Source organism: Leguminivora glycinivorella, chromosome 10, assembly GCF_023078275.1.
Source record: "Leguminivora glycinivorella isolate SPB_JAAS2020 chromosome 10, LegGlyc_1.1, whole genome shotgun sequence".
Lineage (NCBI taxonomy): Eukaryota > Metazoa > Arthropoda > Insecta > Lepidoptera > Tortricidae > Leguminivora > Leguminivora glycinivorella.
In genome coordinates, this window is record NC_062980.1 from 6,475,615 (window position 1) to 6,493,130 (window position 17,516).

General features: G+C 36.6%; 1 protein-coding gene across 4 annotated transcripts in view; it reads left to right on the plus strand.

Moving 5' to 3' along the window:
- The window catches only part of LOC125230119, a 512,573-nt gene that overhangs the window by 491,730 nt on the left and 3,327 nt on the right, over positions 1-17,516 (plus strand). The window lies entirely within an intron of this gene.

Sequence of the window (17,516 nt, forward strand, 5' to 3'; positions counted from 1 at the left end):
ATAATATAGCAGCGTACCAAGTCCAGAAGTAAATTATAATTATTAAAAATTATCGTATAAATATCACCTATTTATGATTATGATTATCTATTAAAATACAACACACATACAAACAGCAACTTTCTCAAAACACAATCAAAACGCATCTCAGAATACCTGTTATTGTCCAATTATCATAAACTGTAGCGTACTGTATAAATCTTTCTACTATACCCTAATGCGTTTACCGGATCGCGCGGTAACATTTCACGAGTATTTTCTACGCCATTTACAAGTATTTCCATCTTACAAGGTACTTATACATATACTAAGTACTTATCCGAGTATGCCGGCATGTTAACAAATTTCACACCAATGCGGTCGCTACTGAAAGATTACGCTCAACTTCTATTTAGTATAATTTTCCAATATACTTTAGATGCAATACAGTAGTTTTAAGTAGTTCTCTTTTAAATACAAAGGGAAACAGTGGACCTATGCGTTAGTGTTACTGCATGTCGTAGAATTAAGTAAAAAATCAATTACTTAATACAATAGTCAATCTGTATTCTGTAGTAGTAATAAAAAAAATGTAGTATATATTTTTCTCGTGTGAAAAAAAAACATTGTACTACCTACGAACCTACGGAAGAGCGGTGCCTCCCAAGACAAGCACATTCTGCTTACCGGGCGGCTCCATCCCCTGCATAAAATGTACTTGTATTTTTTTGAATAAAGATTTTTGTATTTTTTTGTATTTTAATAAATTATACAAATTATTACGATTAGGAATGAATTACGAACAGGCTGAAATAAAAGGACCGTTCAAAATTTGCATAGTGATTTTTCGGGTCAAGTATAATGAACAACTTTTATTATGGAACCAATGCTGAAATCACGAAAAAAAAATTGGCTGTGCCATAGCAATGAGCGGCATCATGACAGTCGAAAATCGAAATGTATGAAACAGGCAATTTTTTTTTTCTATTTCAGCATTGGTCCCATAGTAAAAGTTGTTCATTATGACCACAAAAATCACTATGCAAAGTTTGAACGGTCCTTTTTATTTCACCGTGTATGTAAAATGTAAATATGTAAAACATATTTCAAACAATAGTACTAAAGCAATTGATAAAACATGTTTGTGTATATAATAAACAGTTGTAATACGTTTACATAACAATAAATAGTACATTTTATGTCAAGCTTGAACTTTAGAAAATGGTCTGTTGACTCTGTTCCATATTCAATGAGTAAATGAGGCGACAAGGTGACTCGGTAAAGGCGGCGTCAGACATGATAAGTTTCAATCAACACATTGTGATAGTTCCTCTCAAGGTTTATGCGTTGCCCTTTCGACACATAAGTACATCATAATATCATTCATATCATCATTTAAAATAGTGTCAGCTTCGAAGGTAGTGGATTTGAAATACACGTCAAAAGTAGGATCAACAATATTTTAGAAGTTTTAATAGATATTTAGGAATTTTTGAATGACCAGGCTCATATAACCCGGCAACCTTCAAATCGAGAGTGAACAGGCATCTTCTGGGCGAGCTCACTCCATCGTAGGCCACGTCTTTGCCTTTGGCTAGTCTGTGGCCAAGAGTAAGCCCATTTATAATTAAAAAAAGGTAGGTAGTAATTTACCTCTATTAAGAAAAAATATTACAGCAGTAGACACATTTGGCGCATTGATAGTCTCCTCTTTTTGGTGTAAATTTTCATATTATTATAATTGTCGGTACAACAACCCTAATATTTTGGTGTTACCAATGTTACCATTCTTCTGGAGAATATGTTCAAACCTACTCATAGTTTTCACTGAAGTATTAACCTAGATAACTCATTTCTAATTCATTTCTTGTTTACTGCCTTACTATCTTATTTTATTATTTTGTAATTACCTTGATTAGTGCCCCTTAAAATAGTGAAGTGTTCCCCTAACGACAAGAAACAGATTATCACTATACCACAAAGCATAAAATTGTAATTGAACAATTTTATAGCAAACGTTTTTGCTGAATAATAATTAGAAACATAACAATAAATTATTAATAATAACGGTTTCTTGCAGGAAAAAGGAAACTATTGAAAGCTGTAATAAATGTTAACAATTGTAGTTTAATGTAATGTATTATACGGGACATTAAATACAATACGTAGTATTACATAGTATAAATATGAGATTGAGTATTTGTTGATGCAACATACTAACGGAAACGAAAAATAGTATACATAATTCTGTTTTAATTGTTCAACTTTTATTTTTTATATTGTTTTTCGTATATAAAGAGTTATAGTCACCATAACTGTAAAAACATTCAAATTATACCCCACTTGCAAGTGAAATATCTAGAAATTATACGCAATATATATTGCCCTAGCATTACACAAAACATAACCCTACTACGCTTACATCCTAAACCATTCTAATGCCCGCGACAGGAAAGAGCCGTAAAAAGAGCTATCTCGTGAAAGCAATGATAGATAATAAAGGTAGTAAGCGGTAATATATCTAAGCGTCCGTGGCGCGGGCGCACTTTCTTCAGGGCTGGCACGCGACCGCTACTCGTGCGCAGGTAGTGCTGGGACACGCGCAGTTCGTGTCGATATCGATAAGCATGACACTCCGGGACGACTAAACGAACGGTATTTACCCCGAAATTTTGGTGGCGGGAATGTTGAACACTAGGCAAAATATAAAGAGAACTGTCTTAATATAATATTTGCAATAGGTTAAGTTTGATCTTCTTCGTCCAAAACCATAACTATTTTTTTTAATTATAAATGGGCTTACTCTTGTGTGTTCTGTCTTGATATAAATGTGAGATGGTTCTAAATAAATAATTTCAGTTTTTTTTCCTGTTTTGTTATATTTTTAATTCTTAATACCTTAAATATATTTCCTGATTATTATCATTCAATTAGAGCGCTATTGATTATTTTACGCTTAATGTACTTTTTAACAAGTCCATGTTTTGAACCATGTGTAAATAAGTAACCTCGATTACTGACAAAACATAATAACTAAAGTCTCGATAGCAGCAATCGGCGCGCACGCACCCCTACCGAGTTTACAAGTGGCACGAGCCGCGATAGTATCTATTCCGCCGATGATACAACTAGATTGTTTCACCAGAGCCAGGTATCTATAGCACATCTATATTACTGCAGCTATAGATCTACCACATTTATACTGCTGTTGCTATAAAGGCAGAGCAACTTGCACTTGTAAGGCGCTGGGGAAATTGATACTGCCTTTCATCCGCAGATCAATGGGTTGGCCGAAAGGTTGTAAAGGATATTGGGCGCACGACGAGAATAAATTGGAACTACACATAAAATGAAAAGTATCTTCTGTTAAAACAGTACATTGAATAAAAGCGTGACAACGCGTAGTCTTACTTACGGTAAGATGTTGTTGCTTCTAACGATTACTATTTTTTAATTACTTAACATAAACAATATAAAGTGTCCCAGCTCCGAGATTAAGAATATAGTGCGTTTATTTATGGCAAAGTAAAAGTAGGAAACAACAAGTTTGTTAATCAAATCACACCAATGATTGATATCTTAAACCTGATGGTTATCCTCCAAATTTTCCTGACATAGTGAACGACTATAGGCTAGTTTCCTACTAGTCAAATCAGCTTCTTTTTAAGAACTGTCAAAACGATTTGCTAATATGGAATTATTAATGAAATACTGAGGAGTGAGGTCACGGTCAATTCATTTACTTTATATCTTTCTCTTTCACTTATTATATAGAAATTATGTTTAAGCATAATTACTGTCCATATAGGCTACTAGACTCATATCGAATTTGGCGCAATACGTGATTGTCCTTTGTAGTATTTGACATAAACACAATATTTATTTTCGATTAAAAATGTGTGTAATATTTTATTTATTTTCGCCACCGAAAACGCCGTTAGCGATGTAGTGACGTCATCGAATTCGAACTTACTCCATGTCAAAACAATCACTGATATATTAAACTTTATGCCCCATACTCAAAAGTCAAAAAATGTTGTTTTCGAATAGAATGACCTGATGCACAGAGAATCTATAGATTAACATGACTGTGTTGTTTTCGCCTGATTACGTAAACGTATACTTAAAAAATAATATTTTTTGCTGTTTTTAGGTCATAATAAAATATATGTAATATTTTATTTCCGTTAATTGGACAGTACTTAATCATATAAGAGAGATTAAAAAAAGAGTCAAGTAGCCTATTTTTCTCCTAATCATGTGGTGCTTTATTTCGTGCACTACACAAAATATTTTATTTTAAATATAGGAAACTAGCCTATTGTCTACAACAATTTGATGTTCAAAAGCCATGACCTTCCAAATCACTGCCACCTGTCGTTACCGTAAGCCCGTAAGTCAACATGCACCTCGCACACCCACGCTCGCACCTGGTGATACGTCTACAGTATACACACTTGTCCACTAAAGTTGTGTTTGCTTTGGATTTGGCTTGGCTCTAGGGCCTATGCACACTGGGTTTATTTAACGCGTCTTCGACGCGCGTTTGTATTAATACTGTAATGCAGTAATAAGAGCAAGTCATGACGGCGAAACGCGCTTTGCCGGTACCCTAAAAACACCAATGTTATTACTCTGTAGAGGATTTTTTAAGTATCAATGTAGATTAAGCAACTGTGACATTTTTATTTTATTGTATTTAGTTTTTTTTTAAATTCAATTTTAATTTAATTTAATTTGCATGTTAAGTGTTTTGTTATTGTAGTGTAGTCTTAAGTATTTTTAAGTACCTTTATATAATAAGATTTTCACACACAATGTAAAAATTGTTCATGAAATAAATGACTAAATGACTAAATGACCAGTATGAATCATTGGACTGTTTCATACAAACTCGCATTGATCTACGAATTTCTTATTCATTTAAATATGATTGCACATTTTTCAGACTTTCGGTGGACTACAAATTAGCTGTCTTTAATACTATGCAAAGTATTATTTAACTATGTATTTGATCGGGTTCTAATGTTATATAACGCTATATGTAGCTAGCTCATCATACCGAGCGATACTATCATGAGAGAGGCGATTAAAATAATAAAAAACACATTATTTTAATGACTAAGATTAAAGGAGCATTATTTAACCCGAATGACATTCTTTAACATTGCAAAGAACCGGAAGCCGTAATAAAACTGTATTTTATAGCTCTCCAACATTTTTAGCTCATAATCGTTGGATAACTTTACAACACCCATTTAAAGCGTATCCATAATAATCTTAATATATTACAAAGTAACTGTAACAACAAAGTAATCTCACATCTTTAAAAAAATCGTTTAAAACGAACAACACTTGAAAGCACTTAAATAAATGCAACGCCTAGCAATAAACTCGTGCTAACCGAGCTTTAACTAACGGTCAATGTTTGGTTAACGGAGGCTGCTGACCGGTAATTAACTCTGAACCTTTGCACTGGCAGGTGTGGCGGTATTTAAGAAGCATAACTTGTTCCGTCTGAATTTAACACGTTGTGACGTCATAGGTAGTAAAGATGCCTTTCAATTCATCATCATCGCTTTTGGAAATGTATCATGGGTTGTGGAAGTTGCCTCAATACCGGTGGGATTTTACAGCCCAGTAGGATCTTACACGAAAGATGATTTTAAAATAGTCACGTCACGGCCTTGGATATCTCCTAAACATCTGTGATACATATTTAATGAGTAGGTACTGTAAGAGGTTTCGCATTCAGAATGAAACCTTTTACAGCAGTCATGGTCGCTGACTGGCAGTCCCTGATTTAAAATTGGAACAGTATAAGAACGTCAAGGAAAACAGACACTTCAATGGGGCATTGATATAGAAGCGGCGATTGAGAGTGAACGGTTGTACTTAGCTCCTAAAATATAAAAAAATATTGATTCAAAGCGTTGTTTAAATGTTTGGATGCTCTCCACTGATAGGCCGACTCTCTTACATGGTGGAGGCACTAACGTCTGAAAGTTTCCCCTAGTTTCGGTTTCAGAGTTTTCAGACAACGAACCCCGACCTCACAGCGCGAGGAAGCGCATGCCAAGCGATAAGCCAAACGCGCTTTAAGAAGAAGGAAAACAAAGTGACCATCGTCGCCAATACGAAGAGCTATTCCGGGTGATATATTTCTTATTATCTAATATTCAGTATCACCCATTCCGTAGTTAAAATATAGCTGTGCAGAATTGACGTAAAAATGGAATGCGAGGCATTCAACAGAGCAACGGGCGCTCAAGATTGTGTTATTCAAGAAACTCTACGACTCCTCTTCGATGACCATAGGCGTCGACGCAAATTGCGTGAACATCAGCTCCATCATACCTATATACTTAATCATACACATATGCAGTAAATCTTCCTAGATATGTAGGTTACATTAGATAGGCAATGTAAATTTAGTTTCAATCTTTTAATTATACATTATATGGTAGAACTTAGGGAATAATTGTGATTAGTGAACTAAAATGTACATTATTTCAAAGGAAAAACGACTTGTGACAGAAAATGTCATTTGCCTATCCCTAATGTTAAAAAGGATAATTATTTGTAAATAACCACATAGAACTAATTATTTTGGCGCAGTATATAACATGTAGAATACTATACATATTATTTATGCAATGTTTATATTAGAATAAAAACTATTTGATAAGCTTATTTATTCCATAATGTTTTCCTATAGCTACCAATAAGGTTAAGTTATATGAAAATATGTAAACTGTGGAATAAAACACACCCCAAACTGTAAATATTTAATAAATAGATACAATCGTTTAAAATTAAAGAGTAATACGTCACAACACCCTTATAATTTCCTGACTACAAAGAACAATGTTCATACACATTTCTTTTACATGTATCAAGACAAGGCCGACTAGATGACCAGTTGATCCAGCTGTTCACGGTGTGGCGAGATGGCTGGCGGTCATATGCAACCCCCACTTCGTCGTCATCACCAACGTGCAGCGCACTGCAGCTGCAGCAATCTTCATGAGCCGTTCGGGCTCCACTTCACTTCGCAACCGGCGCGGCGGGAAGATTGGCGGCCATGAGAAGCCCCCACTTCAACGCCACCGCCAACAAGAATCGGCATCTTCAAAATTTATTATGTTTTTTCATGTGAAATAAACGTTTTGCCTTGTTTTTTTACTTGAAGTTAGGTGAATTTGCTAACAGCTGTCATGTCAATGTCATCTAGTCATGGCCACAGACAATTAGCTGTCAGAAAGTTCAAAATAAAAGGGTTTAGTCGATGGGCAGGGGTTAGGTTTTTGCCATTGGTTTTCCTAACCATAGTCCATATCTGACTAATTTGCGAGGACCTTGGCTATAGTCCAACTATCCAAATTATGGCGGTCTCAACCGTGGACTAGGCAACCACGCAAAGAGCGTTAGATGTTGGCTACCTTGAATGAGGCTGTCACTATTGGGTGTTAGGAGATTTTTTTTTGTGTGTAGGGGGGCCTGGCTTAGGTAGGGCCAACCGGTAGTTAGGGTAGAATAGGATAGGATAGGGTGTAGTATTGTGAACAATGGCTGCTTCTAACATAAGGGGGAGGGATATGTAAGAGGTTTCGCATTCAGAATGAAACCTTTTACAGCAGTCATGGTCGCTGACTGGCAGTCCCTGATTTAAAATTGGAACAGTATAAGAACGTCAAGGAAAACAGACACTTCAATGGGGCATTGATATAGAAGCGGCGATTGAGAGTGAACGGTTGTACTTAGCTCCTAAAATATAAAAAAATATTGATTCAAAGCGTTGTTTAAATGTTTGGATGCTCTCCACTGATAGGCCGACTCTCTTACAGTACCTAACTTTTTAAACCCAAAATATCTGTATTTATTGTTTAAGAAGAGTGAGTTTGCAAGATTGATTTTTTTTTGCAACCTAAATATAAAGAGTAGAGTTTTAGTACTTACCTAAATAAATAACATATGTAGTAGTAGGTATTTCAGAGGTAAAAGTTCATCTAAAAAAAACGTAAAAAGCAAAGCGTAAGGCGTACAAATTAATCTTCTTATCACAAACACGGAAACACTTATATCAGCTGCTGTTGCTGATTAAATTCTCGTAAGAAGTGTGAATTCTGTATAACAAACAGAAAATTGCACAGTACATACGATTACACAAATCTCTCAACTAATTACCTTCTGTAAAAGATATCGCAATTGCCGCATACTCGAGGCTTTATCCATTGTACGAATAAGCACATGTTACACCGATACAACGCGGTAACCGACCCGCATTGCTCAAACATTGTTAGCATTACTAACCGTAAACAACCAGTCTAAAAATACCTGTATTTTATTAGAAAATTCACGTAACCTCATGTCTTAGTTGACTGGTTTAAAGTGCGCGCGCATCAGCGACTGGGCGTTTTCAATTTGCCTGCGTTCGGAAGCGTTCGTTGCCACTCGGGTGTTTAAGCCCCGCCCACCTGCACCGGCGCGTAACTCTATCTCTATCGCTCTCAGCGTGACCAGCTCAGTCTGTCTCAGCGCGTTGTAGCTAACGCCCGCCACTCCCACAGAACGTTAGGCTATTTTCCAATTACTGAGCTTTTTGCTCTTGCGCCGATGGCCGGAGATAAGCTTTCTCGTTACAGAATGAGTCGGTGTTGCGGTCGGACCAACAAAAGGTTTGACAGTAATGTTATGACGCTACTTATGTTGTTGAAAATCGATAACCTTGTCGAGAGGAACATTTACGAAGTTGTGTTTGTTTGGAGTTTAAATTACGTTTAGTTTCCTAGTAACGTTCAGAAACTGATCTTATCATACATATATCGATATAAATACGATTCAACTAAAAAAAAGATGTTTATGTAAGATTGATAAACACTTTTTTTGTTTATTTGAGAAGCTGCTATAGCGTTTTCATTCTTAATTTGAGCATGAAGTTCGTCCCATGTTTTAATTATGAATTAGTATCACTATTATACATTATTTTTTATAAGTGACTAATAGCTAACCAAACATTACGCAAGATAACATATTTCCATCTAAGACTTTAATAGCGACCACGAAGTAAAAGTTAGAAAGTCGGACAATGGAACAAAACGACAATTGTTAAAAAACCCAAGTCTCATGACCCCTTACCTCTTACTTTTTAAAAGAAAAAGAGTTGAGAAATGGCGATGGTCTGAGACATAATTACGAACGGCAGCGCATCGTCAGCTAAATATAAGCCTGAGCCTCTTGCTTTAAAATTAATAGCAATATTTATGGTGTAATGCGGCGCTAGTGTAGTCAGAACTTTGGTTATCGATATCGATGTTACAATATGCTGAAGGGCGCAACTTGAAACGCACGTACCTAATTATATCTTAGAAGTTTAAAAGTTGTCTTTGAAATATTTTAAAATCGTTTCCGACCAACTATAGATATAAATAAGTTATGACGTGTTTACTTAGGTAGGTAATAGTTATAATAAAAAGTATAAACATAGCCTAAGTGCTAGTAAAATGACAGGAATATAAATAGGTAATTTACTTAAAAGTTATATTCATCATGAATTTATTTCTAGATGCAATTCCGTAAGGCAATATTTATGTAAGAATAAATTGATTAACTTTCCCCGCCGCCTTGTAAATGTAAAGATATTTTGCCTTGCAAATTCTCAATTCAAACCGGCGTATCTAACTCGAATCCGCCGCGTAAATCCCCAGCCGAGATAACCCGGCATTACCCGGCCTTACTAAACCCATTTACAGCATTTATTGAACTAGCACCCGATCGATAAACGCCATAATTCCCGGCTGTCACAATTTATCGTGTGCACATCACTAGCCGGGAGCAAAGGTTCCACTGAGGGCGCAGGCATCAATTTACTCGGTAGCAGCCGCGGGCGCCGGCCGCCCCTGTCATTAACCCTCCCCGCTCGCCGCAACCCCCGCCTGCCCCCTGGCAACTTTAACCTTTTTTGCTCCCAACCTGTTCGCAGGATGCTGCTGTGACTATACAGGCAATTTAAAGATCATGGCCATAGGCCATACGCGGTATCTCCAGCCTGTTAACTATGGTACGTAAATATAACGTGGGCCGGTTGTATTTAAAGTTATCGCTTCGAGTCAGGGATGCATTGTGCGGTTCACAATGAGTAAGGTATTGCGGTTAATTGAATGTTGTTATTGTTTTATGTTTTTACTTCTTGATACCCAGCGAATGTTAATGTCTATAAGTAATGATATAGGTACTTTGTATAACTACACAGTAGTTAGATTTATAGACCTTTAAATAGGTACTCCCATAAGGACTGTATCGTTAAGTATAAGGACAAAACAAACCTCGTCTAAATGTTGACATGTGCATAATTTTGTATTATTATGTTCCGAGAGTATGATCTTAAGGTATTGGTAAGTACTATTTGATATAAGAAGGTCTGATATTTTTTTATTTTAGGGACTTTATGGTACTTTCATTAAGGTCTAGCAAATAAATTTCGGACAACCCCTATCTGGCTTAATTTGAGAATATTTCAATGACTCTTTGTACGATTTCAACAAACAAAGGTTAATATGCTGCCAAAATATATTCTTTAAGAGTCCTCTTTATGGTTTTTCCAATTGGGTACTTGTAGAATAAATGCGGCGAATTTATATAATTTAAAAAAACGCAATTTTGAGCAACGTTCCGGATTGCCGTAAATTTTTGATGCTAGCAGGATGAGAGAAACAGATAAAAAAATTTGCCATAGGCCAAAGTCTAATTGACATTCATGGTGTTTGAACAGTGCTTAAACCAGATCGATATAAACAATGTATGATAGTCAAATTCGACATCAAAGTCGGAGTTAGAGTAAGCACCATGCCACATTCTCTAAATGGCCGCCATACACAGATCCTGAACTATATTTTTTAAATAATAGTGGCTAGACTATGTCCAGATATTCTGCTTTGTGGATCATGTGTCGTTGAGGTTCGCACCATACAATTTTTTTTCGCAATCGTATCGTCTTTTACGCACTTTGTGAATTTTCTAGTAGCATTTGTCCGGAATCGTAATTGGTACTCGGGAGGATTAAGTCAATACTGTCTAAACCATATGCTTTACGTCGAGTTTCTAGGACAAAATGTGTACCTTATTATGTGCCTTATTAAGCCCATGGCTTGTTATAAGAAAAAAATATAATAGCAAATAAATACGGCTACTCAAAGTTGTCTTCATACTTAACGATACAGTCTTTATGTTAAAATCGTAATCGTAACCTCAAATCACCATGTGTTCCTGCTTGTGTCTTTAATATTGAAAGAGCGGTAGGTGGTAGATGTATGTAACACAAAGTAAACATTACTGTACAGTTGTATAGTCATTTTGTAATACACAATCAGTAAACCTAATATTTGCTAAGCAACTTAACATATAAAGTTTTATGAAAGGGTATTTAAAAAATCTTAGAATCTTAGAAACGTATCTCGTGTGTGTGATTCTGATTTCATGCAAATAAGTTATGTTTGTCTTTGTGTTGTTTTAAAGCCCAAGTTACTTTATCGTTAAAATATGGTGACATAAAGAACACCGTTAGTAATACCGCTAAACACCAAACTACAAAAACAGCAATAGGTACCAGTAGGTACCATCATTGCAAATCAACAAAAACCAAACATTTTTAACTCTGCTATTATCTCCGCTCCGCCGCGACCCTTAAAAGGAACACAAATAAAACTGGTCCGGATTCCTCCAACCTGTAATTTGACCCCCACTTAAACAATTTTCTCAAATATCATTCCGTTTCATTTGGCCCAGCCCTGACCCGCGGGCGCGCATTAGTCCCGAAACGATCCCAATGGTAACCCCCATTAAATAAAATATGCCCCCTAACCACGGCTGAAGGTCGGGGTCAGCCCGACCCTTTGTTCCTTTCTAAGAAATGTATCGATAAACTCATCTGGTTTTTAGTGGATGCTCTTTATTTGGATACGTTTCAACCAAAATCTTGATGGCTGATTGCAGAGATTTGTCGTCTCACTGCACACGAGACTTGAATCTCTGATCACTAACGAAGATTTAATATGGGTATATAAGCTTCATTCTTGTTAAGCTTTTTTCTAATCTAGCCTAGACGCCTTTTCCATTAGGGTATCTCGGTAATAAGAACATAAACTCACTGGCTGGCAGGGATAAGGCTAATGCTTTAAAAAGAGCAAAATGTATCGCAAATTGACCTGTCCTTCAGCGCTGCGCGGGCGCAGCCGCCGACCTGTCGCCGCTAATAATTCCGTTCCCATGCTAGCGAGCGCCGGTAGCTATCTCACTTTAATTATTCATAGACTTTTTTATGCCCTGTCGCTTTTTACCGCTCGGCCGAAGCCTTATAAAAATTAAAAAACAAAATCGAACGCTCCGGCGCAATTTAAAAAAGGAATACGTCGGATGACACGGATCGAACTGAACTCTGGGCAAATGTCGCGCGGTAAAAAGTGGTCAAGCGTGGTGGAGCGGGGGGTGTGAGGCTGCGCTGGGAGAGGGGGGGCAGGACGTCACGTAGGCGGCGCGGTTTTTGTCAACGTTCCCGCCGAGATGACGGGTCGCGGCGTCCAGCGACCCGCCTCGCCGCAGACGCAGTTTCTTGATACTTGCGGTCACTTTGACGAGTCATAGACTTATCTGTCGTTACTGACGACAGCTTCATACAAAGTTCTGCTCTAACTGACTCTCTACTCTATAAACAGATGACCCGTTCTAAACTTCATGACATTGCTATACTTATCCCTTCTATTATTTTAAGTTATGTTATTTATTCAGGTATTAAAGATTGCTACTTACGTCTGAAATGAACAAAAATTTAACAACTCTTCTTCTTGCAGATAAATTTTATAAAACCTGTGCCTCTCACCCATTTCGCCCGCAGTATTTCCTATGAATTATAAAGTATCAAATAATGGAACGGCAAGTACCAAGACCGCTTGGGGCCGCGTGACAACACGACAGGTGCAGGTGCCTACTAATAATACGTCTCGTTCGTGCAGCTTCTTGTGAATGGCTACTCTTGTATTCGTATTCGCGGCGAAGCGTTCGCGAAAATAGCGCGCCTTCAATTGTTTTCGGGTAAGCGTGGAATCAATCACATAGGGTAAACGGCATTATGTGAGAAGTAGCTCGTCAGTATGAAGAGCCGAGGTCTGAAAAGCTGAAAACACGCGTACGCATTTTTCATCCATACTAATATTATAAATGGGAAAGTGTGTGTGTCTGTTTGGTTGTCCGTCTTTCACGGCAAAACAAAGCGACGAATTAACGTGATTTTTTAAGTGGGGATAATTGAAGGGATGGAGAGTGACATAGGCTACTTTTTGTCTCTTTCTAACGCGAGCGAAGCTGCGGGCAAAAGCTGGTGATTATATAAAATACTGATAGCCGTGATTCCACAGGGTGTGATATTTTACTATATCAAATGGGTTAAATTATATCATACCTCGCTCAGACTAAGAAAACAAATGGTTTTCTCAGAGTTCTTAGTCCGTCTTCACATTATCCGATCCGACATCGGATGTCGGAAAGATTTCAATAGAAAAAATCCAAGATGGCGCCTGTAATGTATGGGATATCGGTCCGACACATCGGATATCTGATCGGATAATGTGAAAACGCACTTATGCACCATCGACCTTCTGTAAGACGAGAAGAGAAGTCAAGAGAACTTGTAGACGATCTTTTCCGGCAGACTGTATTCTCCTAATAGGAATCCATATTCATTCAACTCTATAATGACAGACCTATTAACACTCGAATTTAAACAAATATCTTTTATTGCAGGAAGTGGTTTTGTAGTATTTAACCGAATTAAAAAAAAATGGGGACACCTTACACAGATCAACTTATCCCCAAACTAAGCAAAGTTTGTACTATGGGTGCTAAGCGACGAGCATACTTATATACATAGAAAACATCCATGACTCACGAACAAATATCTATGCTTATCACACAAATATGCCCTTACCGGGATTCGAACCTAGGACCGCGGCTTAGCAGTCAGGGTCACTACCGACTGAGCCAGACTGGTCGTCAAAAGTTTCGAAATGGCGTACATTTGACGAATTCAAAGTTCCATTCCATGGCGCCTGTAAAGACATAGAGCTTTTTGTCGCAAATTTCACGCGTACGCATTTTCTTTTGCTGACAGTTACAAATAGTCCCTGTTTTCATCAAACCGTTTAATTGCCTACATAATGGTGCCCATAATAATTAACCTACCAAATACGAAACAAACAGCCGTGGAATTTCTTTGTCGCATCATGACGACTTTTTGCTTATAAACGGCTTTTTAACCGGCAAATTATCTACTCCGCTGTTTCCCATTGAACTATTAAAGGTTTTTAAGACGTAGGCACTGAGGCTACTGAGTACCAAAGACTGGTGAATATTCAAGACAAACTGGAGAGGAGACTACATTCAACAAGGCGATCTCGACTTCTCGAGTGCCTTTTAGTGCTCTAATTTTATAGGTTATAATTTTTATGTGTGTTAAAAACGTTTAAATTCTGTGGGTTATAATAAAATAGGTATTATTTTCTGATACTCTCGTATTTATTAAATATTTGAGAAATCTCTGTAAGTTTATTCGTACATTTTTATTATACTACACAGTTTTATTGGAGAATGATTAAAAATCATTCAATCATCAGCAGGCAGGCAATCATAATAGCGCGATAAATGATATCACATCAGGCCGTCCCTTTCGCATCTACTTATAAGTGTGATAGGGACGGCCTGATGTTTTATCGTTTATTACGCGACCATGCTATCGGTGCAGGTCATATTGAATAAATAATATTTAAGAAGAATTACTCAAAAGCTTTATTTTATGAAATCCAATTTTAAGTTTAATAATTACAAAACAGCAGTAAGTGATACAGCTGTTTGTCAGTCTTCTATTTTTCCTAGCCTTATAATACAAACGCCCCTTGATGTAGTTGGATTCCGATGGTAATTCCGATAGCCGTGTGACTTCAGGCGACTATTCGATACGACCTTCGTTCACAATCCTATTTAGTCGAGAAAAAAATCTAGATGGAAGCCAATTGGAACCCTTCGGCTACTCTACAACCATGTCAAAATGACAAGCAGTAAGAGATTTCTTACAATTTTATTTATAACGTCACTATGACAGAGTTCTACAGTGGCCTAGGGTTCCAATTGGTTGATTGTATAGTCAAGGTTTGTATAATCAGAAGTTTGTACATAGCCACGTCAGCAAATTTTTATTGATCCTATTTTGTTACCAACTCTTAGTGATATAAGTCGACTTTCGTAAGATATATACAGGATAATTGTTATAATTAAGAAAATATAGATACTAGAGAATCTTAATGACCAAATAAAACTTACTAAAATCTCAATTCGTGAAATAAATCTTGATAGCAAAAAAGGAGTGAAAAAAAAAAAAACAAATTTAACTTTTTCCTTAAATTTGTACAAATTTTTCGAGAACTGCTGAAATATAGAAACAAGAATAGTGCCTAAAATATAGCACTTTATTTACTTCGCCTTAATATACCTAGTCTACATTTATTTGTAGATTTTTAAGTAAGTACCTATGTATGAAATGGTCCTAGTTCAATAGGTATGCACGTTTTCTTCAGACCCTTTAGCACAACTTGCCTTGTCGCGCGCGGGTCCATACATCAAGCGCGACTTCAAGTATGGACTCGCGCGCGACAAGGCAAGTTGTGCTAGAGGGGCTGGTATTCCTAAATTATACACCTATGCATGTACACAGTTATACAATAAAATTCTATTCTATTCTATTCTATTCTATTCTATAAAGACCTTTTAGCCATTGATTGCAACAAATTATCTATAGCAAAGGTTAATACGGTGATTGCTATATATGCATACGTATAACCTTAATTATTATGCCCTTAAAATATTCCAAAATTCTCTAAATCGGCACTAGGAATTTGTGTTAACGGAAAAGCTTGTGTGTGCGTTTCTCCTCAGACCTAATCTCTAGTTTTTCTCTAAATTCCGCCTAGTTTTCCCACCAAGCGGGCAGCGGAGCTCCACTTTCCCGCTTCGTTAATTGTTGCCACTTAGCCTTCCCGTCACTTTGACCCGCTTCATAAATTGCTGTAAAAAAATCTATTTTGTAGTTCTACCTGCTATGTGTACGCGCTTAAGGTTCAGCCACACATAGGGCGTTTTGATAGCAAACATTAGCGGAGCGGAATGCGCGCCTATCCGCTTTGAATACGCTCGCAATCTGCTCCGTCCGGACCGCCATCATTGCGCTCCGCTAACGCTGCGCTCTCAAAACGCGCATATGTGGCCGAGCTTTTAATCCGGATTCTATGTGCGCGTAAGAACGATCTTAAAAAAATGTAAGATACACGGGTTTGATCCTGATGGCTGATAATTTCAACTAAGTAATCCAAATATTTTCCATGTTTTGCGTAATTAACTGCATTGCTCCCCTGTACCTTAACTACATTCAAATTAATGATAATTTGACCTTCTCATTTAATTCTTATTGTTTTCATTTTATAAAGCTTCCTGATCTCATAAATACTGGTTAATAGCACTTGCTATGAAGTATGTGGTTTCATTGAACAGACGCCACCAAACCGGTATGGAATACCTTTGCCGGCTGCTCGATAATGCATGTAGGCCGTCATTGCCGTCATTGCTGGCTTGTCGCCCATCTATTACCGGTATTAATCGGGATATTACCGAATATGAAACACCTGCTGTCGCCACATACTACTTGATACTTGTGATATGAATGGCGATGATAATTCATGTTGTTCTTGGTCATTTATAAAGATGTTTCTCACGATTTTTGAGTATTCTCACACGCATAAGAAATATAAACGTATAGTTGTAGGTCAAAGATTACACATCAGTATTAGTGCGTTTTCACATTATCCGATCCGATACAGTTCACAGTTCACAGTTCACAGTTATTTATTCATTAACAATATTACATTGTGTTTGAATCTTAAATCTAGGCACACAAGATCAAAACATAATATTCACATGCATGCAATAACAAAACATAATATTTAGAGAAACATAACATTCAATAATTCATTTGTCAAAATAGTGAGGAGGAAGAAAAAAATACAATTACATAACAGAATTTAAAGAATAATAATTCATTAAAAGATGCATTAAAAAAAAAATATATATATATATAGGTAAAATAAATGTCCACAAGAAAATTACTAATTAATATTAAGTTATTAATAGGTTAAAATAATATTGAAAAGATAAAGATAGAAACCAATTTAATAGACAGATATTGCCAAAGACATTACGTAACAAATACAAACAAAAGTAATCTACAATGTATTAAGAATTATTATTAATTTCCAATGTCACAATAAAAGAATTCATCAATAGAATAGTAACATTTTTGAAGCAAAAATGAACGCAACTTAATTTTAAAGGCATCGGGGTCACAAATAGATTTGAGCTCAACGGGTAATTTATTATAAACTTTAACACTTTGGTAGCAAGCACAGTATTCAGCTAACTTAATTTTGGGTGTAAAAGGGCGA